Raw genomic sequence first — 25,711 nt, forward strand, 5'->3', positions numbered from 1 at the left:
AAACATACTCGCACGCGCTACCTGGCGTGCGCCCGTGGACGCACAATTTTATAACATGCGCGCACCGGGGGGGGGGGGGGGAGTTGAAAAAGGCAATTTTTGCGCAGCGACGCATCACGGCCTTCCCCAATTTCCCTACCACCTGCCCATACTCCCTCCCGCGTCCCCTGCTCTCCCCGATCCCTTCAAAGGGTCTACCTTTTTTTTTCCTTTGTTTTAGAACTCAACTCACACCAGCTCCTGAGCTGGCGTAAGTTGCGCGCACTGGCAGGCTGCTGGCACAGAGGCAAATGGCTGCTGTACCGGCCGCCTCCAGCTCCGCCCCGCCCCCTGGACCGCCCCTTTTCTTCGGCCCGGCTCTTGTGTGCGTAACGAGGGCTACATGCGCAGCTGGGCTCCTTTTAAAATGTGCGCATTTCGCGTAACTCCCGTTTTTAATGCACACCGGCCATTTAAAATCGGGCCATATATATATATATATATATATATATATATATATATATATGACAGGTACACAATAAAGATGAAGTGCTTTCAATACAAAATATCACACAAATATCATATCACACATTAACACTCACACCATATCTCATCGATCATATGTACTGTGTGACGATGAGACATTTTGTGTATTTTTTGATATAACAGATTAAAAATTGTATTGGGTGTATAAGAATATGTGATGTTCTTTGATATTTCCTCTGGATTTGTTGTTTTGTTTTCACATCTTTAGAGGGTGTGGTGCACTTTCCATTTTTTTTTACCTGATAGAATCATCTTGAGCAAGTCAGTTTGGTCAATATTCAGAAAAGTGGTGAGCAGACAAGTTATCTGGCTAAAGTTAACTGGATAACTTATGATGGATATTCAGCAGGAGAAGTCTCCCACTAAATATACTTGCCTAAAGTTATTCGAGTAACATTAGTCGGATAACTTTAAACCTAGAGATATTCTGAAACTAGCTGTGTTAACAGAAATGTTAGCCCCCCCCCCCCCCCCCCCCCCCAACAAACAAAACAAACAAACAAACCCTTCCAGGCCTTCAGGCCTAATCCTCCAGTCCTGCCACCACACCCCCAAAAATACTTTAAAGTAGTTGTGGGTTAGTGCCTGATCCTCCCTCCCAGCTCTCCCTAAACCTCAGGATACAAACAAAATGCAGGCCCTAGAAACCCGAGCCTGGCCCCAAGGTCCCTCCATGATATTGAAACAAAAGGCACAGAATTCCCTCCTGCCAGCAACTCGCAACCTCGAATATATCCTTCCATCCACTGAGAACCCCCACCCCGAACTCCATCCAGGAGTTGGTATTGTTTTCTCTGCTCCCGGCCACTTCCAATGTTGTTCTGACAGCAAAGCTGAAAGTGTATGCTATGCTAACAACGTCTTCGTCAAAGACTGCTTTCGCAGTAACGCTGTAAGCATACAGTTACAGCACTGAAACAAAGTGTGAAAACCCCCCCCCCCTAAATTAATTAAAAAAAACAGAACTCCCTCCTCGAAATAAATATAATTGGTATGCACGTCCCTAATGCATTCCTTCTGGCACCATGTTTCCTATTCCTCTGCTTGAACTTATTGACTATTAAACGGTATCTAATGTACAAAGTGATTGAACAATGCTAAAATAACCTCAAATATGCCCATGAAGGCAAAATTAAATGGCTTTGTTCCTGACACCTCTAGCTCCTTGGCTAAATAGCAGAGGGCTGTGTTTATTGGTCTGCATACTGCATTTACATGAAGTAACTCTGGCATAGCACAGTAATTGCTGGCAATTAAGGACCACTTGATTCACTGAGTCTGCCTAGTTATCTTTGCTCACTGTTTCACCATACACTTTGTTCATTCCCTGTCTTTTCCTTTTCCCTTACTGCTATTCTCTGTATCTGCCCTAATCATGCTTTGATTCTGCCACAGTTTTCTTCACTTAACTTCACTGCCACTTTTGCAGGTAGGCTAACCAAGTATATAGGATTATTTTCTTACATTTTCTTCTTCCAGCTGCATATCATGACCCCTTGTCCTTGAGGATTTTTTGTTGTTGTTGTTGTTAGAAACATACTGCCTTCTTGTACCATATGAAACCCTGCCAGACTGAAGGTACTAATTTTATCTCCTGGGATTACATTAACATCAAATTCTATACCAATCATCCCAAAAAAGGCAGAATAAAAATACCCCTATCAGAGTTAGTATACTAGAAGAATATTTTTCTACTGCTGTTTTATTTTCTCTATTGAAATTCAGAAAAAACATCATGTTTTATTTTCACTAGCAGACAAAATGACATGGTAGCCATGCTAGCCCTGGTTGCACTTCACCAAAGTTGCAATTGTCATGGAAAAGAACTCTTGGGCTGTGGTGTGTGGTTGATGCCAGCCTGGCATGCGAACCTGCTAGGCCCATGCCAACAGCAGGTGGACTCGTTCTTATATGGACTAGTTCTGGGGCTTCACCTATACCAGCCCTGTTCTCTCCATGTGGGGTTCAAGAGGCCGGCAGGGCTTAGACGAGAGTCCTGTAAGGAGCAGTCAGACAAAGTCGAGAAGTGAATGGTGTCCGGGTCCAGGCCAAAGGTTGGGGCAGGGAGCAGGCAGCAGGCAGAAAAGTAGTCAAGTCCATAGCAAGAGTCAGAACCAGGAGTCAGGTAAAGACAGACAGACAGACAGACAAGATGAAGATAAGGCACTGGGGACCAAGATAGAAGCAGGGCAAGGCAGGGCAAAACAAGACAAGGCAAGGTAAAGCACAGAGACAGCAAGCAACACGCACTGCGAGGAAGGAGAACATGTCACTGAGGCAAGGCAGAGAGAGCGCAACTGGAGTTTAAATACCCAGCCGTGTGACATCATCACTGAACGCCGGTGGTTAAGTTTCCCAGCGCAGAGCCTTCAAGAGTTGGTGCGCTGTGCACGTGGACGCCTAGGAAAATCCAGGGGCATGGCGGTGTCTTGGTCACATCGGCAGGTTTCAGGAATAAATGTTGCTGGTCGCAGGACTTCCAAATGGCCAGCCAAACTGTTGCAGTACCCTCTTTCTAAGCCCCCCCTCCCTAATGTCCTAGGTTTAGGTTTACATGGGAAGAGGTGATGGAACTCTCAGGTGAGACAGGGAGCTTGGATGTCCAAAGCAGGTACTGAAGAATTTTCTTCAGGGTCAAACCCCGGATACGTTTAGAGTTGAGGATCTCCTGGACTTCATACTTTGTATCCTTCTCTGAAGTCACTCTATTGGTTTGGAAGGAGATCATGAGGGCCAGGACAAAAGTAAAGGCTTGAGGAGAGACACGTGAAAAATGCAGTGGACCTTGAAGGTTGGTAGCAGCTTTAATTGGTGTGCCACTGTCCAATCTGCCTAGTGATTGGACATGGTCCAACGAAATGAGGTGAGAACTTTCTGGATGGATTTTTTAGCTGTAGATTGGGAGAATTAAGCCATACCAAATCCTCAGGTGCCTGCCAGCATCTCTTATCTGCTTGCTTTTTATATTTTTTCAGCTGAGGTGAGAAGTTGAAGGGTCTTTTGCCACAACTCTCTAAGATCTTGGCCCATGGCATTGGCTGCAGGGCATGGGACTGTTACTAATACAGGGAGTGGTACCTGTGGATGTCTGCCATGCAAGATCTGGAATGGAGATGATCCAGTATAGCCTCCAATGAGATTGTCATGGAAGAATTCTTCCCAGTGAAGGAGAGATAGCAAATCATCCTGCTAGTTGTTTACATAGGCCCTTAGGAATCTGTTGAGGATTTGATTGCTTCTTTTGATCTATTACTTTGTGGATGGTAAGCTGAGGAGAAGGTCAAATAAATTCCAAACATCTTGCACAGTCTTCTCCAGAACCTTGTTGTAAATTGCACTCAAACTGAGAGCATGTGTTCAGGTAAGCCATGGAGTCGGAAGATATATTGAAAAAGGAGATGGATAACCAAAACAAAACCAGGGGAACCAAACCAAGTAAAAGGATCAAGTGGTCAGCAGAAAGGTGTCAGCAAGCCAGACGATGTGTCCTACTATATTTTGCAAGGACCATCCGGATAGTTCAATCATCTATGGTCCTTGCAAAATATAGCAGGACACATCGTCTGGCTTGCTGACACCTTTCTGCTGACCACTTGATCCATTTACATGGTTTGGTTCCCCTGGTTTTATTTTAGCTATCCGTTTTCTGGGATTCACCTGAGTTCTCTGTTGTTTTGAAAAAAGAGATGGGCCAGATCTGAGGATGAAGGAAGTCTGAGGAGTGGTATAAAATGAGCCATTTTTGATAACTGGTCCACTACAACCCAGATGGAAGTAAAGCCATTAGAGAGAGGTCAGTGACAAATTCCATGGCCACATGGGTCCATGGTTTTTTGAGGGCTGATAATGGCTGTAACAGCCCTCAAGGGTGAGTGTGAGAGCTCTTATTAACCACACAATTAGGACAAGACTCCATGTAGTACTATACATAATGCTTTATTTAAAGCCACTAATAGTGACGGGACGAGCAGTTCCATGGTTTTAGCTATTCCGGGGTGGCCAGCCAGGCAGGAACCATGGGCCCACTCAAGTACCATCTCCTGGAGGCATTTGGGAACCACCAACTTCCCCGGTAGTATGAGAACTGTGGAGGCTTATCATGATTCTTGCAGGATCTACGATGAGTCCCGCAGTTCTGTCAAGTCTTCTTTTTGAAGTACAGCAAACAGTCCACTGGTTCATCTCTACTAGTTGGTACCGGAGATCAAATTTGAAGCAGTTAAAGTATAGAGACCATCAGGTCTCGTGTAGGTTTAACTGCTGGGCTTGTTGGAGCTACTGAAAATTTATATGATCTGTGAAGATTGTGGCCGGGTGCTAGCTCCCCCCAGTAGATGATGCCATTCTTCCAGGGCCAGTTTCACTGCCAGGAGTTCTCAATCTTTGATGGTATAATTCTTTTCCATGGGTGTGAAATGTTTGGAAAAGAAGAAGCAAGGCATAAGCGTTCCTTTATCGTTATGCTGTGAGAGGACAGCCTCTATGTTGCATCCGTCGGTCTCAGACGGCTTCGCCCGACATGCCTCACCTCTATTTCAGCCTTCTCCACCAGCCTCGGGAGAACGGTGTCCATAGCGTCTCCTTGCCGCACCCTCCGGCTTCCCCGGAGCGGCTCTGGCACGGCATCCCGCCATGTTGATCTGAGGCCTCCTAGGGCACATGGGCATGCACGCCTCATGTCTTGTAGCAGTGTTGGCGCGTACCTCAGGGGTGTCCCCCTCGAGTAACGTCACTGCTTCCGTATTCAAAAGGTTGCCCATTTGCTGACTCTCGCTGAGATAGCAACAGATTGGATTTGCTCCGGTCTGAAGTTGCTCTGCCGCTTCTACTCTGCTGGAGGCTACCTTTACCCCCTGGGGTTCAACTAATCTGGGTACCCGCTCCTTGGGGGCCCTTTGCTTATTTCCAGGTGCCTATCCCATATACAGGAACTCGCTCCTCGAGGGCCTGTGTGTCTATCCTGGTGCCTGCTACCAATTCTTCAACCTGCTGGAACACTACCTATCAGCTATAGAGAGTGAGTACAACTTCTCCCTGTCTGTCCATCTACAGCTCCTCACTGCTCACCATTGTGGAACAGGCCTCGTCTGCCGAGGATTACAGACTGTTAATGCCTATCCTCTCTTTACTGCTCATTGGGAACTCTATCTACTCAGCTACCAGGGAGTGTGTTATAACATCTACCAGTCTGTCTCTCCTACAGTGCTTTACTGGACATCTGCATCGGGGCCTTACACCACCATTGTGGGACGGGTCTCCTACGCCAAGGATCACAGACTGTTGCTATCTAATCTACTCTCTACTGCCACCTCTGGTGGACCACACTAGCTGTACAATAAAAGATATATTCTCTGTGTTTGTGCATCTTAGTCTAGCCCGGTGCTTCAGTTCCCTACGGGGCTCCTCCCCGTAGGAGATACCATCACTGTTGCCCCTGAGAATCCACCAAACACCTCAATATCATAACACCTTACTCCAGTGGAAGAGGCGTCTACATCTACAATAAAGGGCCTAGATGGGTCCAGGTTTTGGAGACAGGAATCTTTGAGAAACACTTTCTTGAGGCAATGGAAGCTTAGATAGTGTCTTCAGACCAATTCCTAGTGTCAGCACCTTTCTTTTAAGAGCAGTGAGAGGAGCAGCCAGTGAGTAATACCCATGTATGAACTGCTGGCAGGAACTGGCAAAGCCTAGAAGCTTTGCAAAGCCTTGCGCAGGGGCGGATTCTGGGAAAATAGTGGCCCGGGGGATTTTTCTCCATACTGGCCCATGGGTGTCTGTGCATATTTTATGGTCCCTTTATTCTGTATTTGGTGACTCACCAAATTGTATGTGTAATTGGGTAATTACACATACAATTTGGTGAGTCACCAAATACAGAATAAAGGGACCATAAAATATGCACAGACAAACTGAACTGGAAATCACAACAAGTTAGACCTTATGTAATGCAGGAATGGAAAAACAGAAAATATCATCATTCCTCATACAACATCAAACAATAAAATCAAGAACTATAAAACATCACAATAGGAAAATCATACTAAAAATACATAGTTCAAAACTGCTGATGAATAGAACCTCCAGTAATTTAACTCAGGAAAATTTTCAAAAATTTGTATATAACACCAATAAAATATTTCAAAAAGAGCAGACATCAAATAATATTCAATAATTAAAACTAATAAGGATTTTAAAAAGCCCCTGCTGTCCCCTTCTGTTGGAGCTCTTGATTTCCAGTCACCCTGATATTGTCGAGGATTAGGAGGTTATCCTCTCTCTCTCACACATACACTGTCACATACATACACATTCATGCTCTTATATCCACCATAACCTCTCGCTCTCACTGACACTGACACACTCTCAGGCTCTAAGACATTCTCTCCCCCTCCACACACAAACTCTTACTCCCTTGGATTTTCTCATATACACTCATGCTCTCACACTCACTGGCTCCCTCACATACACACAAACACACACACCCAGGCAAGCTCCCAGTCATTCTCACACACATACACTGACCCCCAGGCAGGCTCCCATTCATTTTCACACCACTCCCTCCCCATCCCCCAGGCATGTACACATTCATTCTCACACACACAGACCCCCAGGCAGGCACCCATGCATTCACACACATACACCCCCAGGCAGAGTCCCATTCATACACATGCACACACTAAAGGCAGATGCCCCTCTCTTTTGCCAGCAACCTCGGAACCTGTCTCATTCCTCTGCTGCCACTGTCACTGCTGCCTCATGGCTATTGGGGAGGTGCCGATTGCTGCTACTGACACTGAAGCCCATTCTGCTGCCTCCTCTGTGCAGGCCCCGTGGGCTTCCACTTTCTCCATGCGGATCTCGTACATTGTGAGATCCGCATGGAGAAAGTGCTATTCTTGCACATTCCCAAATTTACATGTGCCAATCACTAAAAAGTAATTTAATTTTTTTTTTTACCTTTGCTGTCTGATCTTAGTTTTCTAATTGGTTGGTCACAGGCTTTTTTTTTCCCCACCTTCCCTTTCTTATTTTTTTTTGCCAATTCCTTTTATATTGTCTTTTTTTCTATTTCTTTTTTCTCCATCTATCTTCTTCCCTCAAACACACAGTCAGGTTCTCATTCTCACATGCTTTCTCTCTCTCTCTCACTCAAGCACAGGCTCTCACTGTCACAGGCTCTCTCTCATACAATCATTCATACACACAGTCTCTCACTGGCACATGCTGTCCGAGTCTCACAAACACAGGCTCTCTCTCACTCCCACATGCTGTCTCTCATACAATCATTCATACACACAGGCTCTCACTGGCGCATGCTGTCTGAGTCTCACACACAAAGGCTCTCTCTCTCACTCCCACATGCTGTCTTGCTCAAGCACAGGCTCTCACTGTCACATGCTGTCTCTCTCACACATACAGAGGCTCTCACATGCTGTCTCTGCAAACATTCAGGTCCTCACTCTCACACACAGTCTCTCAACTCATCTCATACACACACACACACACATTCTACAGACCCTCAGCCTCTCTCTCACCTCTGGGCCTCCTCTTCGCGGGTTGCTGCAGGATGGGCTCTGCAGCGGCCCTGAACTTCTCGAGCCGCGGTGGCCCTGCTACCGGGCCTCTTCCTCTTCTCGGGCCGTTGCGGCTTGGGATTCGTGGCGGCCCGTAAGCGCAGCTCCTCTTCTGCATGCACTGATGCTCCTCCTCCTTCCTGCCCATGTGGCTCCAGCAACGTTTACTTCCGGGGTCACACAGGCAGGAAGGAGGAGGAGCATCAGCGCGTTTAAAAGCGATCTTTTTCTTCGGGCCGTGGTGACGTGAGCCTCACCACGGTCCTGCCGATCTGCCTGTCGCTGCACCACATGAGCCTCCTTGCGCCCGGGGGCATTGGCTCCCCTAGGGATACCACTGCTCGCGGCGCCCCAGGCCCAGGCCTAATGCTTCCACCGGCCCTGCCCGCAGGTTTCTCTTCAGGCCGCAGCGCCAGCAGACCCTCTTCTTGTCTTTGGCCGGGAAGTTTAAAAAAAAAAAATCACGTGATGGGAGCAACCGGCCCACCGGTGGAAGCCCGATCCTCCGATAGGCCAATCAGCCCGTAGCCTTGCGTCCCACCGGCTGAGGCAAGTCCTGAATGGCCTTTACTTTCTCCAGATCCATATGTAAGCCACGATGGGATAAAATAGCCAGGAAAGGTAGTTCATCCTGTTCGAAGGGTCACTTTTCGAGTTTGGTGTATAAGTGATTCTCCTGGAGCCTCTGCAGCATTTGTTTCACATGCTCACAGTTCTTTCACAGGGAGCATAAAAAAAAGAGAATATCATCCAGAAATGCTATGACATGAGACTGGAGGAAATCTCTCAAGATCTCATTGACCATGTGTTGGAAGATGCAGCTACAAAGGTAAAAGGTGTGCAACAGGAGTGGACATTTTTAAAAAATACCATCCTAGAAGCACAGACCAGATGTATTCCATGCATAAAGAAAAGTGGAAGGAAGGCAAAACGATTACCATCATGATTAAAAGGTGAGGTGAAAGAGGCTATTTTAGCCAAAAGATCTTCATTCTAATATTAGAAGAAGGATCCATCAGAAGAAAATAGGATAAAGCATAAGCATTGGCAAGTTAAATGTAAGACATTGATAAAACAGGCTAAGAGAAAATTTGAAAAGAAGTTGGCCATAGAGGCAAAAACTCACAATAAAAATCTTTAAATATATTAGAAGCAGAAAGCCTGCAAGGGAGTCATTTGGACCACTGGATGATCAAGGGGTTAAAGGGGTACTTAGAGAAGATAAAACCATTGCGGAAAGATTAAATGATTTCTTTACTTCAGTGTTTACTGAAGAGGGTGTTGGAAAGATAACCATTCCAGAGAAGGTTTTCATGGGTGATGATTCTGGTCAACTGAACAAAATCATGGTGAACCTGGAAGATATGGTAGGCCTGATTGACAAACTGAAGAGTAGTAAATCACCTGGACTAGATGGCATACACCCCAGGGTTCTAAAAGAATTAAAAAATGAAATTTCAGAACTATTGGTAAAAATTTGTTACCTATCATTAAACTCATCTGATGTACCTGAAAATTGGAAGATGGTCAATGTAACCCCTATATTTAAAAAGGGATCCAGGGGTGATCAGGGAAACTATACACCAGTGAGCCTGACTTCAGTGCCAGGAAAATTTGTGGAAACTGTTATAAAGAATAAAATCACAAAACATTTAGATAGACATGGTTTGATGGGACACAGCCAACATGGATTTACCCAAGGGAAGTCTTGCCTTACGAATTTACATTTTTTGAAGGGGGTGAATATACATGTGGACAAAGGTGAACCAGTAGATGTGGTATATTTGGATTTCCAGAAGGCATTCGACAAAGTCCTGCATGAGAGGCTTCTAAGAAAATTAAAAAGTCATGGGCAGGAGGAGATGTCCTTTTGTGGATTGCAAGTTGGTTAAAAGATAGGAAACAGAGAGTAGGATTAAATGGTCAGTTTTCTCAGTGGAAAAAAGTAAACAGTGGAGTGTCTCAGGGACCTGTACGTGGACTGGTGCTTTTTAATATATTTCTAAATGATCTGGAAAGTGGTACGAGTGAGGTGATCAAATTTGCGGATGACACAAAATTATGCAGAGTAGTTAAATCTCAAGTGGATTGTGATGAATTGCAGGAGACCCTTGTGATGCTGGAAGATTGGGCCTCCAAATGGCAGATGAAATTTAACATGGACAATGCAAAATGATGCATATAGGGAAAAATAACCCTTGCTGTAGTTACACAATGTTAGGTTCTATCTTAGGAGTTACTACCCAGGAAAGAGATCTAGGCGTCATAGTGGATACTACATTGAAATCGTCGGCCCAGTGTGCTGTGGCGATCAAAAAAGCAAACAGAATGTTAGGAATTATTAGGAAGGGAATGGAAAATAAAACAGAGGATGTCATAATGCCTCTGTATCGCTCCATGGTGAGACCGTACCTTGAATACTGTATGCAATTCTGGTCACCGCATCTCAAACAGTTTATAGCTGTACTGGAGAAAGTGAGGAGAAGGGCAGTCTGGGGGCGGGGAGTGGGCAGGGCAGGGGCGGGATTAGAGGCCTGCAACACAGTGGCCATTGTCACTGTATTAAGGGATCGCGTGCCGGCAGGCGCAAAAGTTAGGATAAAACATTTGTGGGGAGTTAGAGTAGGGCTGGGGGGGGGGCGTTCGGGGAAGGGGTAGGAAGATCAGGCTAGGGGGAAGGGAACGGAGAAAGGTAGCGCGGCTCGGTGTGCACAATGTGTTCAATTGTTCATCCCTTGCTGCGCCGACCCCGGATTTTCTAACATGGGCGTGCCTGCGTGCGCATGTTATAAAATCAGGCGTACATGTGCACGCGCACATGTAGGCCGCGCGCGCATGTTATAATATCTACCCCTTAATGAATAGAACATACACACTTTCCCAAACACCAATAAAATTTTTCAAAACATCTGATGAATAAAAAAATCCAGTAATTTAAAAATGTTCTATCCCCCCCCCTCCCAAAAAATGTTATATTTCGAAAGAGCAGAATTATCAAATTACACCCAATAATTAAAACATAAGGATTTAAAATATCTCCTGCTTTCCATACCTATGATCTTCTGATTTCCAGTCTATCTGAGACTGTTGTGGATTGGGGGTGATAGGGACACCCAAATTTTAACTTCTCTCTCACACAGACACACAATAACACATTCATTCTCTCACACAGGCCCCAGGCAAAATTTCAGCCATGTGCCTCCTCCGCCTACTCAATCCCCGAGTCTTTACTCTTTCCTTCACATGCATCCTCACTCCATCTCATCACCCAGTCCTCGCTCTTGCTCTCTCTCCATTCCCTATGTTACTGCTCTCCCCCCCCCCTCAATTCCACAGTCCTCGCTCGTATCCCTACCCCCAATCCAAATACCTGTTCTCCCATACCCAGGCTTCGCTCCCTCCCGTCTGCTCTCTCCCTTTATCCCCACCCTACCCCCACCCAATCTAAGTCCCTGCTCTCCCTTCAATCTGCAAATTTCCACTCTCCCACTTAATCCCTCAGTCCCTCTCCCCCTGCTCCTTTCCATGCACCCATTCCTACTCCTGCTCTGTTCCTCAAGCATGCACGCAGCAGATAGCTTGATTTTCTCTGTTGCATGCATACTCAAGAATTTCCTGCCTTCCATTCCAGCTTCAGGCTCCCAATGATGATGCTGCTGCTGTGGAGGGGGAGGGGGGTAGGGGAGGCAGGGGCCAGAGAGGTGTTTGAACTGCGCAGTTCAAAATTATTTTTATGAGTATGGTTTTACTGTTATGATTGATGGTTTATATCTCTTGATTTCATTGCTTGATGTTTAATGAGGAATAGTGATGTTTCTGCTTTTCCATTGTTGCACTGCATACAAAGTCTGTCTTGTTATGGTTTTCAATTCAGTTTTTGATTGCATGTTTCTAGTTAAACTTTATTGTCTCTTTATTCTGTTTGGTGGGGGTCTTTGTGATCTGTGTATATGACTCAAGTGACGTATTCTGCTAGCATGTAATTTCTGCGTAGGGATCTTTTACAGACTGGTTTGTTTTGTTTTCCTAATATCAGATATACTGGTGTTTTAGGGCCTGGTGCACTGTTGCTTTTTCATGGGTAGGGTTGTTACTGTTTGAGTTCTCGCATAGTGCTGTTTTCATATGGGAGGTTTACTATATTGTAATTCAGTTTACTCAAAGTTTTCTGATGGCTGACATGAATTACAATAGTTCTAATACCATATGGCTGCAGGCATCTTTTTTTTGCAAAGTTTACTGGTTAGTACCATAGCAGTGCATGTAAATAATATACATGTTGTAAGTGATATTTTTAACTTAGAACATTGAATGTTCATTTTTATGTAAAATCTGTTAGTTTAAATGCATAATGTTTAATTGTTTGTGGGAAGGTGGGGCCAGGAGTTTCTGCAAGGCTTTAAGGTTTGCCTATGACATCTAATACCCTTACACCAGTTCTGGCTACACTGGCTCTGCAAGAGAAAGCAGGTTTCTATCTGGAGCTGTGCTACTTTGGGTTAGTTGCTCTCCCCAGTCTCAGCCAGGGTTTACTATTCTCTTTTTATAAGCCCAGGGAACAGTATGGGGCACTTCTGTTACCCCTCCCCTGGAATAGTTAGCTAGAACACATCCTATGGAACCATAAAAGCAGCAGACTATGTAGCCTGCAGTAAATGGGAATATACTAAAGTGGTGGAAGGGTTGCAGAGAAGTGGAGGCATACTACAGGCACAGGAAGCATAAGGGTAAGCCAGGAGGAAGTTCTGTGCAGTGTTGACTAGACTTCTGTCTGAGGTGACTGGACTGAGCTCTGAGAGAAGAAGCTGGCTGTGGAATTGAGTGTCCTAGAGAATGTGAAAAGGAGGGAGCTGCTGCAGAATGGGGAAGGGGAGCACTGAGAGGAGAGGATCACCTTGCTGGTGGCTGAAAGGAATCAGTAAGTTTTTGCTTGGGACATTGTCTTTTTTAAAAGTATTGGGGCAAAATTAACTATTTGGGAATATTATTTAGTGTGTTTGTGTGGTTTTTTTTAATAGTAAGGCAGCGAATAAAAAGAAGTTAGACTGTATTTTTAAATAGTCAGACAGTAAGGCATCTAGTAAGCAGTAGTTAGTGTGTTTATTTTTAATAGTTTGTAAAGCAGCTAGTAAGCAGAAGTTAGAGTGTTTGTATATTAAAAACAAACAAAAAAAAAAAGAAATAAGTAGCCAGAAGTTAAAAATAAGCCAGTGTATACCTAAGTAAAAAGGTTTAAAAGTTCAGTTCAGTTACTCACCTTGGAAAGATGTTGAGGTAGTGTGATTTGGTTTGATTAAGTACCAACATTTGTTAATCAAGAGAGCAGTGAGTCATTCTGGCTGACTAACTGAAGTTAGACTGTATTTCCCAACCCTCCCACCCCTTGCCCACCCACCCCTAGCTCATCCTTTAAGTTATAGGCAGGTGCCACTTAAAAAAAAAAAACCCTTATTGAGAGTTTGATCATTCCCCTGTAGGCCACTACTAGACATAGTGGGGTAGATTTTTAAAAACAGCGCGATCGCGTACTTTTGTTTGCGCAGCAGGCGCAAACAAAAGTACGCTGGATTTTATAAGATACGCGCATAGCCGCGTGTATCCTCTAAAATCCTGGATCGGTGAGCGCAAGGCTGCCGATTTTGGGCAGCCGGTGCGCGCCGAGCCGCGCAGCCTGCCTCCACTCCCTCCGAGGCCGCTCCGAAATCGGAGCAGCCTCGGAGGGAACTCTCTTTCACCCTCCCCTCACCTTCCCCTACCTTCCTCTACCTAACCCACCCCCCCCGGCCCTATCTAAACCCTCCCCTTACCTTTGTCCGTAGATTTACGCCTGCGAGAAGCAGACGTAAATCTACGCGCGCCAGCGGACTGCTGGCACACCGTCCTCCGACCCGGGGACTGGTCCGGAGGCCTGGACCATGCCCCCGGGCCGGCACCACGCCCCCGGTCCCGCCCCCAAAACGCCGCGCCCCGCCCCCGAAACGCAGCGCCATCGGGTCCCGCCCCCCCGACATGCCCCCGACACGCCCCCTTCCAAAAACCCCGGGACCTGCGCGCGCCGGTGGCCTATGGAAAATAGGTGCGCCGGCGCGCAAGGCCCTGCTCGCGTAAATCCAGGCGGATTTACGCGAGCAAGGCTTTTAAAATCGGCCCAAGTGAATTCACTAATACATTTAAATGACATTATTTAGACACATTCCTACTCCCATAACAACCTAAAACTTAAGTAGGATTTGAACAAATTTGAGATGAAGGCAGCAGTCCAGCAGTAAGAGGGGGGGCTTCCCAGTCTTTTGCATTGAGTGTCACATGTATGATTTTTTACCCACCGGTGAGAAATTGTACATGTGCATGTGATGCAGAGAGCTCCTGGCTCTCAGAGAACGAGTCCGATCTCTGGAGGCTAGAGTGGCAGACCTGGAGGAGCTGAGGCAGATAGAGAGGTGTACAGAAGAGACCTTCAGGGACATAGTGGCCAAGTCCCAACTTCAGACTGGCAGCCCTGGTGCTGCCTTGGAGGAAGAAGGTCTCATGATTGGAGAGCATCAACCTGGTGCAGCAGGAAAGGATCCTGTAGCAAGGACCTGCTCTCTAGGTGATGCATTGTCCTTTCGCACCGAGGATATCTCCCCGAGGCCTACTGCCCAGGAAGGAAGGATTAGGTCGGCCGTCATAGTTGATGATTTGATTATTAGGAATGTAGACAGCTGGGTGGCTGGTGGGCGTGAGGATTGTCTGGTAACATGCCTACCTGGTGCGAAGGTGGCGGACCTCACGTGTCACCTAGACAGGATTTTAGACGGTGCTGGGGAGGAGCCGACTATCATGGTACATGTGGGCACCAATGACATAGGAAAATGTGGGAGAGAGGTTCTGGAAGCCAAATTTAGGCTCTTAGGTAGAAAGCTTAAATCCAGAAACTCCAGGATAGCATTCTCTGAAATGCTCCATGTTCCATGCGCAGGTCACCAGAGGCAGGCAGAGCTCCGGAGTCTCAATGCATGGATGAGACAATGGTGAAGGAAGAGGGATTCAATTTTGTTAGGAACTGGGGAACCTTTTGGGGAAGGGGGAGTCTCTTCCGAAGATATGGGCTCCACCTTAACCAGGGTGGAACCAGATTGCTGAGGCTAACCTTTAAAAAGGAGATAGAGCAGCTGTTAAACTAGAACAAAGGGGAAAGCCGACAGTCGCTCAGCAGCACATGGTTCGGAGAGAGATATCTTCAAAGGATACTAATGATGCATTAGAATTAGGGCATCCTGACAGTGAGGTTCCAATAATAAGAAAAGTAGTCCAAGTGCCTGGAATTAAAAACTCACCTGAGCTAAAAAAGTCTAATTTATCCCTATCAATTAAAAAGCAGAATGAAAATACAAACAAAAAGCAAACTTTGAAATGTTTGTATGCTAATGCCAGGAGTCTAAGAAGTAAGATGGGAGAATTAGAATGTATAGCAGTGAATGATGACATAGACTTAATTGGCATCTCAGAGACATGGTGGAAGGAGGACAACCAATGGGACAGTGCTATACCGGGGTACAAATTATATCGCAAAGACAGAGAAGAGCACCCGGGAGGCGGTGTGGCACTTTATGTCTGGGAAGGCATAGAATCCAACAGGATAAACATCCTGCATGAGACTAAATGCACAATTGAATCTTTTTGGGTAGAAATCCCTTGTGTGTCGGGGAAGATTATAGTGATAGTATACTACTGTCCACCTGGTCAAGATGGTGAAACTGACAGTGAAATTTGGGAAGCTAACCAAATTGGTAGTGTGGTAATAATGGGAGACTTCAATTACCCCAGTATTGACTGGGTAAATGTATCATTGGTACATGCTAGAGATATAAAGTTCCTGGATGGAATAAATGACATTTTTATGGAGCAATTGGCTCAGGAACAGACAAGAGAGGGAGCAATTTTACATCTAATTCTCAGTGGAGCACAGGATTTGGTGAGAGAGGTAATGGTGGTGGGGCCGCTTGGCAATAGTGATCATAATATGATCAAATTTGAATTAATGACTGGAAGGGGGACAGTAAGCAAATCCACAGCTCTCGTGTTAAACTTTCAAAAGGGAAATGTTGATAAAATGAGAAAAATTGTTAGAAAAAAACTAAAAGGAGCAGCTACAAAGGTAAAAGTGTGCAAAAGGCATGGTCATTGTTAAAAAATACCATCCTAGAAGCACAGTCCAGATGTATTCCACACATTAAGAAAGGTGGAAAGATGGCAAAACAATTACCGGCATGGTTAAAAGGGGAGGTGAAAGAAGCTATTTTAGCCAGAAGGTCTTCTTTCAAAAACTGGAAGAAGGATCCAACAGAAGAAAATAGGATAATGCAGAAGGCCATTACGGAAGGATTAAATGATTTCTTTGCTTCGCTGTTGACTGAAGAGGATGTTGGGGAGGTACCTGTACTGGAGAAGGTTTTCATGGGTAATGATTCAGATGGACTGAACCAAATCACTGTGAACCTAGAAGATGTGGTAGGCCTGATTGACAAACTGAAGAGTAGTAAATCTCCTGGACCGGATGGTATACCCCCAGAGTTCTGAAGGAACTCAAAAATGAAATTTCAGACCTATTAGTAAAAATGTGTAACATATCATTAAAATCATCCATTGTACCTGAAGACTGGAGGATAGCTAATGTAACCCCAATATTTAAAAAGGGCTCTAGGGGCAATCCGGGAAACTACAGACCGGTTAGCCTGACTTCAGTGCCAGGAAAAATAGTGGAAAGTGTTCTAAACATCAAAATCACAGAACATATAGAAAGACATGGTTTAATGGAACAAAGTCAGCATGGCTTTACCCAAGGCAAATCTTGCCTCACAAATCTGCTTCACTTTTTTGAAGGAGTTATTAAACATCTGGATAAAGGTGAACCGGTAGATGTAGTATACTTGGATTTTCAGAAGCGTTTGACAAAGATCCTCATGAGAGGCTTCTAGGAAAAGTAAAAAGTCATGGGATAGGTGGCGAAGTCCTTTTGTGGATTACAAACTGGCTAAAAGACAGGAAACAGAGAGTAGGATTAAATGGACAATTTTCTCAGTGGAAGGGAGTGGGCAGTGGAGTGCCTCAGGGATCTGTAGTGGGACCCTTACTTTTTAATATATTTATAAATGATCTGGAAAGAAATACAACGAGTGAGGTAATCAAATTTGCAGATGATACATAATCATTCAGAGTAGTAAAATCACAAGCAGATTGTGATAAATTGCAGGAAGACCTTGTGAGACTGGAAAATTGGGCATTGAAATGGCAGTTGAAATTTAATGTGGATAAGTGCAAGGTGATGCATATAGGGGAAAAATAACCCATGCTATAGTTACACAATGTTAGGTTCCATATTAGGTGCTACCACCCAAGAAAGAGATCGAGGCGTCATAGTGGATAACACATTGAAATCATCGGTTCAGTGTGCTGCGGCAGTCAAAAAAGCGAACAGAAAGTTGGGAATTATTAGGAAGGGAATGGTGAATAAAACGGAAAATGTCATAATGCTTCTGTATCGCTCCACGGTGAGACCACACCTTGAATACTGTGTACAATTCTGGTCAAAAAAGATATAATTGCAATGGAGAAGGTACAGAGAAGGGCAACCAAAATGATAAAGGGAATGGAACAGCTCCCCTATGAGGAAAGACTAAAAAGGTTAGGACTTTTCAGCTTGGAGAAGAGACGGCTGAGGGGGGATATGATAGAGATGTTTAAAATCATGAGAGGTCTAGAACGGGTAGATGTGAATCGGTTATTTACTCTTTCAGATAATAGAAAGATTAGGGAGCACTCCATGAAGTTAGCATGTGGCACATTTAAAACTAATCGGAGAAAGTTCTTTTTCACTCAACGCATAATTAAACTCTGGAATTTGTTGCCAGAGGATGTGGTTAGTGCAGTTAGTTTAGCTATGTTTAAAAAAGGATTGGATAAGTTCTTGGAGGAGAAGTCCATTACCTGCTATTAAGTTCACTTAGAGAATAGCCACTGCTATTACTAGCAACAGTAGCATAGAATAGACTTAGTTTTTGGGTACTTGCCAGGTTCTTATGGCCTGCATTGACCACTGTTGGAAACAGGAAGCTGGGCTTGATGGAACCTTGGTCTGATCCAGCATGGCATGTTCTTATATTCTTAAGGGCCGGCAGCAAGCAGGAACTTTGCACTATGATACAGCAGTACTGGACAGGGGGCACTCACTATGTGAGTACATAAGCAGCCACAGCACAACAGTAGCATGTCAGAGAGAGTGTTTGTGTGTCTGTGTCAGAGTGTGTGAGAGAGATATATGCCGATAAACACTTTGGGGTAGATTTTAAGACCTGCGCGCGTCGGTGTTTGCATAGGTGGGCGCTTGAATTTTGCATAGCGTGCGCATTTGCGTACCCCTTTGCAATGGGCATGCCCCCCTGTGCGTATCTGACCGCGTGGGCGCACCAGCATGTGTGAAACACTCGATAACATGGCGGCCAGGGGTAGCAGGCAGCCCAACTTCACCACCAGGGATATCGAGCTGTTGGGGTCCCTGGTGGTGGCTCGGGAACGGCGCCTGTTCTACCAAAGGGAGCAACAGACAAACTTCCCAGTGCTGCGGAGGGCCTGGAGGAGACTCCAGGCCAAATATAATGGCAGGGCCTCCCACGTAGGTGGGGTAAGTGTTACCCACTGTACCTCAGCACTTTGGGACTGGGAGGAGGGAACAAACTGACAGAGTGTAGCAGGAGAATGTTTTGGGGTGGAGGGTGCAAAGGAAAATCTCTATCTCATTCAATACTCTTCTGTGGTCCGAAATGTTTATCTAACAGTCATTGTCACATTCATGAGTGCTGGACCTGCACAGTCAGATCATGGTACTCTCTACTTTTGTTGTCATAGATAGAGAATCTGAAGAAGAAGGCCCGTTGGCTGCGCCTCAAGAAGAGGAGGTGGCTGGTGCGGTTGCGTGTGGCGGGTGCTGGGGCTGGTGGTAAGTAGACATCCCTTATACTGTATGATGGGTGACCTACCCAGCACAGACAGGGACACACGCATCTGCCTGTTATGAAATGCTGGGGAATGGAACAGATCCCATATATGAGTAGCCTCTGAGGTAACTTCCCTACCCCCTCCGAACCACCTTCCCCTAATTCCATGGCACCCCCAGACCTAAACTTAAGTCAGCAACTATAATTAATTACCACCAGTTATGGCTGCTGGCTCCCAGCAAGCAAACCATTTCCACCACAGCACCAACTGGGTGGCATGGTAGGAGCCATTGAGCTGTCTCCGGGTCCTAGAGCACCCTGTGCCCAGTCCATTCCCACACCGCCACTACACAACGTGTGTAGAAGAGGTGGGCCACGCAGCACCCATAGAAGATCATGCCCTAAAGACATGTGCTTGGAGTTACATGTACTGCTTAGTCTGAACAGTTTGTTTCTTTTCCAGCACATGAGGAAGAGGAGGCGGGAACAGCTCCAGCACCCCGACCAGCAGGAGCCGCTCCGGGGGGGGGGGGGGGGGGGGGAGGAGAGCGGTGTTCTTCCCCCCTGGCGCCAGATGACACCGCAGGAGCCTGCCACCTCCTGAGGGTGAGGCGCAGCCTGGGCCTTCCCAACCCCCTCCCCCCTGTAGGGTCTCCTCCCCGTTCTGCCCGGGGAGTTAGGGACGCGGGGGCACCCAGGGGCCAGCCTTTCATGGCTCCGGTAGGCCATGGTGGCCCTCTGGTGCCTCTACGGCCCCCCTCACATGGGCCGGGCAGAGGCTCATCATCGGGAGCACAGTCTCCTGATGATGAGCCTCTGTCACAGAGGGAGTTCCGGGCCTATGTGAGGGGGGCGCATGGGGCACTAGAGGCCCTCACGGCCCACCCGGAGAGGTTGGAGCGCCGGACGGACCAGATACTCAGGGCGATACAACTGTATCGATCCTGGGGAATCTGGTCCGTCAAGCGTGACCATCCTCTCCTGTCCCTGCCTCCCTAACTTTCCGGGGTTTTTATTTTTGTAAATATGTTTAATCCCTAGCAGTTCCCATCCCCTCAATTTTTTTTTTTTTACAATATCTGTACATAGGTTTTATAATTGCAAATACAAACTTATTTCCCTAACAACCTGATGTGTTCATTCTAAGTGAGGGCATGCTGTGGGGAGGGAGGGGGTGAGAGGATGAGGGGGAAGGGGTGGAGGGGGTGAGGGGGTGAGGGGCTGAGAGGGGAGGGAGGGGGTGTGGGGGAAGGGGAAAGGGAGGGAGGGGTGAGGGGGTGAGAGGGAAGGTAGGGAGGGGGTGAGGGGGAAGGGGGAAGGGAGGGAGGGGGTGAGGGGGTGAGAGAGAAGGGAGGGAGGGGAGGGAGGGGGTGAGGGAGAGGAGGGTGTATGGCCCTATGCGCAAGGCAAATGAATGCCCAACATTGAAGGAGCAGCAAAACTGGTGTGAGAGAAGGACCTCAGGCACAGTCACCATCATGGAGGAAGACTTACACCGTGTACAGCTATACATACATACAACAAATATACGAGCCGATTCAGTAAAAGTCATGGGAGAGCAGGCGAGCGCCTGCTCTCCTGGTGCGCGCACAGGCCACTCCCTGTGCACGCGATTCAGGGGAGAAGAAGATGCAAATTAGGGCCTGTGGTAAACAGAGGCGCTAGAGACACTAGCACGTTCCTAGCACCTCCTTTTTGACAGGAGTGGTGGCTGTCAGCGGGTTTGACAGCCGACGCTCAATTTTTGCGGCGTTGGTTCTCGAGCCCGCTGACAGCCACGGGTTCGGAAAACGGACACCAGCTAAATTGAGTGTCCGTCTTCCAACCCGCGGGCCACCAGATGATTTAAATTTTTTTTTTTTAAATTTTTGATTTTTTTTAAATTTTGGGGCCTCCGACTTAATATAGCTATGATATTAAGTCGGAGGGTGTACAGAAAAGCAGTTTTTTCTGCTTTTCTGTACACTTTCCCGGTGCACTATCACCCCTTACTGTATAAGGGGTAAAGCTAGCGCCTCGAAAACGCGCGTCCAAACCCGGGCTAACAGTGCACTCCACCGTAGCGCACTGTACTGTATCGGCCCGATAGAAAGGCAGCAGAATAGCAGAACCCCACGCTGTCTACTCATTTCTGAACAGCTGGGGGCAGCAAGGAGGCACCGATGGTAGCGTAGATGCAGCACTGCATCCCAAGTTTGTATAACAAGGGAAAAATAGGTATTTTGGTCATCTAAGTTAGGTACAGATGTGAAGAGCTTACCACATACCACAAATTAAGCTGCCTTCTGGATGGGTGATGCTCTGCAGAGGCCAGACGGTGCCAATACACAGAAGTGTACTACTACCAACCCTTGATGTCCACACTTACATAGGCAGGTGAGAAGCAGAGGATAAACGCAGGAAACATCAAGGACTGCAGGTAGGCCCTTGAAAGACACGCGGCAGCTACACAGAGGAACCTACTTTTCACACATGCTCTGCAGCCCAAAAATAAAGCATGCCACCTTTCAGTCGGTGACTCTCCATTCTTACCTACACAGTTCAATTAGCTTCCTCTATCAGCAGCATTCAACACACCAGTTATGTGGACATAGGTGAACACAGCAGGAGCTTGATGGCAGGGTCGCACAGTGTCAGCTCAATCCAGGCCAGGTACTAATCAACACCCTTCCCACACCCAGCAGCCAAATCAACCCCTCCCCATGGCTTTAAACTGCAGGGCTAACTGATTAACTCTGCTAGGTGAATTGACCTAATTACCCGGATGGAAGTGCAACAGGATACAGATGTGGGCGATCAAACCTAATTGCAGTAAGCAGGCACATCTAAACTGACGGTACTAGGTGCCGTGCGCACATCTCCAAAAATACACGAGGAGTGGCGCTCACAACTCCATTGAAATCAATAGGCGGCGTGCGTATGTCCTCTTGTGCGCGCAAATTACGCATCAATTTTCCGGGGTGGCATGCGTAATTGGTAATCACGTAAACGGGAGCTACCTGTGCACCCGAATTACGTGGGGGTGGGGTGGGCGCGCATAAATTAGGCTGCCTATAAAGGGAGGGCGCCTCCACTCAATGGCCACCTTCACCATGTCTCAGGCACATGCAGTTCTGTTTCGGAAGCCGAACGTCTTGCCAGCGGAGGTTGATATGCCATTGATCGGCCCCTGTGACATAGTGAGGGCAAAGGCTATCGGCGCCATTTTGAATACCGGCAGCCGATGGCGTGAGTGCATTAGATGGCTCCCAGACCACCCGCTGGACCATCAGGGAGTTTTGGTAAGTCTTGAGGGGGTCAGGAGGGTGGGGGGTTTATTTAAATTCACTCCTTTAGACGGCCGAATAATTCAGTGAAGATTCGTATTCGTGGGGAATCGCGATACGTTTCACTTCCCCATGAATACAACGAATATGGTCCTATACGTTGCGGATTGCCAATATGTTGCAAACGAATACACACCCCTACCATTGTATGTAGAGCAGTCAGTATCCAGGTTTCCAGGCAGGGCTGCTATACAGATGTATGTACCAAGCCAGCTCAGAGGGTTGCATTGCTCCAGTTTAGGTAATAGACTAGCAGTACAGCGTGCACTGCTCTTGTAGGTGTGTGTAAGGCAAGGCTTTATATATGTGGTCATATAACAGGCCAAATAAGACATTATAGTATAGGGACTGTCCTACAACCTCTTGGGGATGTTATTTCTTAGGGGCAAGGTAGGCTGTCTGAGTATCTGCTGGTCCACATGGGACAGCAGCGACATAATGCTAGCTTTCCACACTGTCTGCAATGACAGTGTCCAGTTTTTGTAAGGGAACCGATGAGAGGAATAAGATCAGTTTGTCCCTTACAGTTAGTAGTGTCACCTGCTCATTACTGGATGTTCCACCTTGCTAAGGAGTGCTTTGCTGTCCCCCTCCCCCCCATTCCCCATGTTCCCCTTCAGCCCCTTCCTCCCCTTGCCCTATGATTTCCCTTCCCCCTTCCTCTAGCAGGCATGCCCAATTCACTGGGTCCATAGCATGTTGCACTGGTCATGTGTCCCTGCAATGCAGACAACATTGGGGCTTGATAAGGTTTTTGGTTAAGGTGCTGTTCCTACGACAGGGCTTTCGGTCCTAACTCGGCCTGGTAACTGACCACATTCCATGCAGCACACTGACAACCCTCTATGTGTCCAGAAGGTGTTGTTGAGCAAGTGCTGGATAGTGTGGATGAAGGCCTCACTATGCCACACATGATACCGCCAGGAGTGTAAAGCAGGATGCGGGCCTACTTAGAATGCAGAGTCCTATGTCAATACCATTGGATTAGTAGTCTGGTCAGCTACTGTACCATGTATCACATATGGAGCCAACTACATAACACTCCTATTGCCAGTGGGCTAATGTCTATATGCTATTTTTTAGGGGAGCCAGATGATGAGCAACCTGGACCTGCACCTAGATGACCCCAAAGGCTCTACCAGCTTCTGCGAGTGATCGCTGACTCGTCGGAAGAGGAGGAAGTGGGAGCCCGTGAACACATGGAACAGCCTGCGGAGGAGGAGCAGCAGTGGCAGGGAGAGGAGCCAGAGGACCCACTGCCTGAACTGCTACGTGATCGGTGGTAGGACAGCAGTGCGTCGGACCAGCCCAAACCCAACCTGGATGCCAGTCAGGCTGAGAGACTGTTGTTACAGCAGAGCACCAGCCTCTTGGACGCTTCCTCTGGCCTGCCTGATGTGGTGCGGCAGGAAGGGAGTTCCCTCTGTGATACCATCAGGGAGGAGTCTCAGGGGATTCAGGCGTGCTTCAGAGACCTTTTCTGGGCTACTGAGGAACAAACTGAGGTGTGGAGGGAGATGCTGCAGCGGTTGCTTTCTGTGCAGCCGCAGCCACCAGCGGCTCCATGGGCTTTCATGGGGCCCTGGATGCATAACCCTCCACTTCATGGGCCTCCATACCCATGGATGGCACCTGCCCGTGCGGAGGAGCCCAGTGTGGTACCACCACCTGCGTCTCAGCCTGTTCCAGGCTATCTGTGGATGGCACCACCACCCCCGCCTGCACCTCCTGTGATGCTTCCCCCACCACCACCAGAACCGCTGTTGCCCCTGGCTGTACCTTCCTGCAACCATGACCTGGAACTGCCCCAACCTCCTCTGCCCCCTGACAGTAGCGTGAGCAGGGGGAGGAGTCCACTGCGCCGGAGCACCTGGTTGGGGCAGTCTAAGCTTCCTGACGGCCGAAAGAGAGGACAGTCAAGGAAGTGAACTGTTGTTATATTTATTTCTGTTATTATTTTTCACTTTTCTTTTATTTGCACTTTTTGTGACACACTTGTAAATAAATGCACTATCACCTACTGAAATGGCTTTCTATGAGAGTGTTCCTTTGTTATATTGCCCGCCTTTGACTCAAGCGATGGATTTCTGCCAATTCCTCCTGAGTCAGCTGCACGGCCTCATCCTCCTCATTCTCTTCAGGGGCCTCCTCTGGCAAAGGGATGTGTCTGTTAAGTGCAAGATTATGTAGCATACAGCAGGCTAGGAAGATCTCACACACTTTAGGGGGGGGGAGTACAAAAGGCATCCCCCAGATCTTTCCAGATAGCGGAAGCGGGATTTCAGGATGCCAAATGTTCTCTCTATGACAGCCTTGGTCTTACGGTGTGCCCTGTTGTAGCGAGTCTCAGCTGCAGTGTTGGGGCTGGCCACGGGAATCATGAGCCAGGTTTTCAGTGGATAGCCTCTGTCACCTGTAGCATAAGTGTTATTGTTCGTAAGGTTTTGGGTGGAACCTTGGACACTGTGGCTGCTGACCAGGCCCACGGGGGGAAGTCCCGTGAGGGGCCACAGGTCAGGCTCAGCTTTAGGACACACAACACAGATAGATCTTTTATTAACAGTATTGAGGAGCCACCAGAGGTGGCAGTAGTGAGCAGAGATGAAGCCAGGCTGGGCTAGTAGTCCCTCAGGGTTCTGGAACAGTGATCCCTCAATGGCTGTGCTGTAGTGAAGAGAAACTGAGATAGTGAGTACGATGAAGAATGCAGGGTTCAGGAATAGAGCCTCATAGGTTGAGTACTCACACAGCAGTTTCTCTCAGTAGGAAACACAGGAGCTGGAATAGAGGCAGACCCTCGAGGAGCGAGTACCTGGTTCCAGGGAACAGCTCTGAGAGAAGTAGATGGTAACTCACTGATGGTGTAAGCAGCAGTATCTTCCAGGCAGAAGTGAAGTCCAGGCAGCGAGTCCGGGAAATGGGCCCTCAAGGAGCAAGTACGGGTTCCAGATAGCAACCTGAAAGAGAAGAGAGAGACCCCCGAGGAGCGGGTACCCCAAATAGAGTAAATCCAATAATGGAGAGGGAGAGTAGCTAGGTACGGAGAACGAATCCCATCCATAAGGAGTTCCAGTACGAATACCTTTACCCCGACCATGCTAACTCGATTAGCTAGCAGTAGTGTAGGCTTTTTATATCCGGGATGCGTGACATCATCACAGGGGGACGTTCCTGAGGTTCGCGCCTAAGAAAGTATTTGAAGCAGGGCCACATGGCACACGCACCCTAAGGCAGCTGGACAGCATGGCGGGAGACAGTGCCCAAGCCGGACCGGGGATGCTGGAGAGGTCGGCAGGCAGACGTCGCG

The 25,711-nt window shown here is 47.4% G+C and overlaps 1 protein-coding gene across 1 annotated transcript in view; it reads right to left on the minus strand.

Annotated features, from left to right (window-relative positions):
* CDH23 (cadherin related 23) overlaps positions 1-25,711 on the minus strand; it is a 1,814,588-nt gene that overhangs the window by 985,145 nt on the left and 803,732 nt on the right. The gene's annotated exons all lie outside the window — the stretch shown is intronic.

The sequence above is a fragment of the Rhinatrema bivittatum genome, chromosome 7 (genome assembly GCF_901001135.1).
Source record: "Rhinatrema bivittatum chromosome 7, aRhiBiv1.1, whole genome shotgun sequence".
NCBI classification, from domain to species: Eukaryota; Metazoa; Chordata; class Amphibia; order Gymnophiona; family Rhinatrematidae; genus Rhinatrema; species Rhinatrema bivittatum.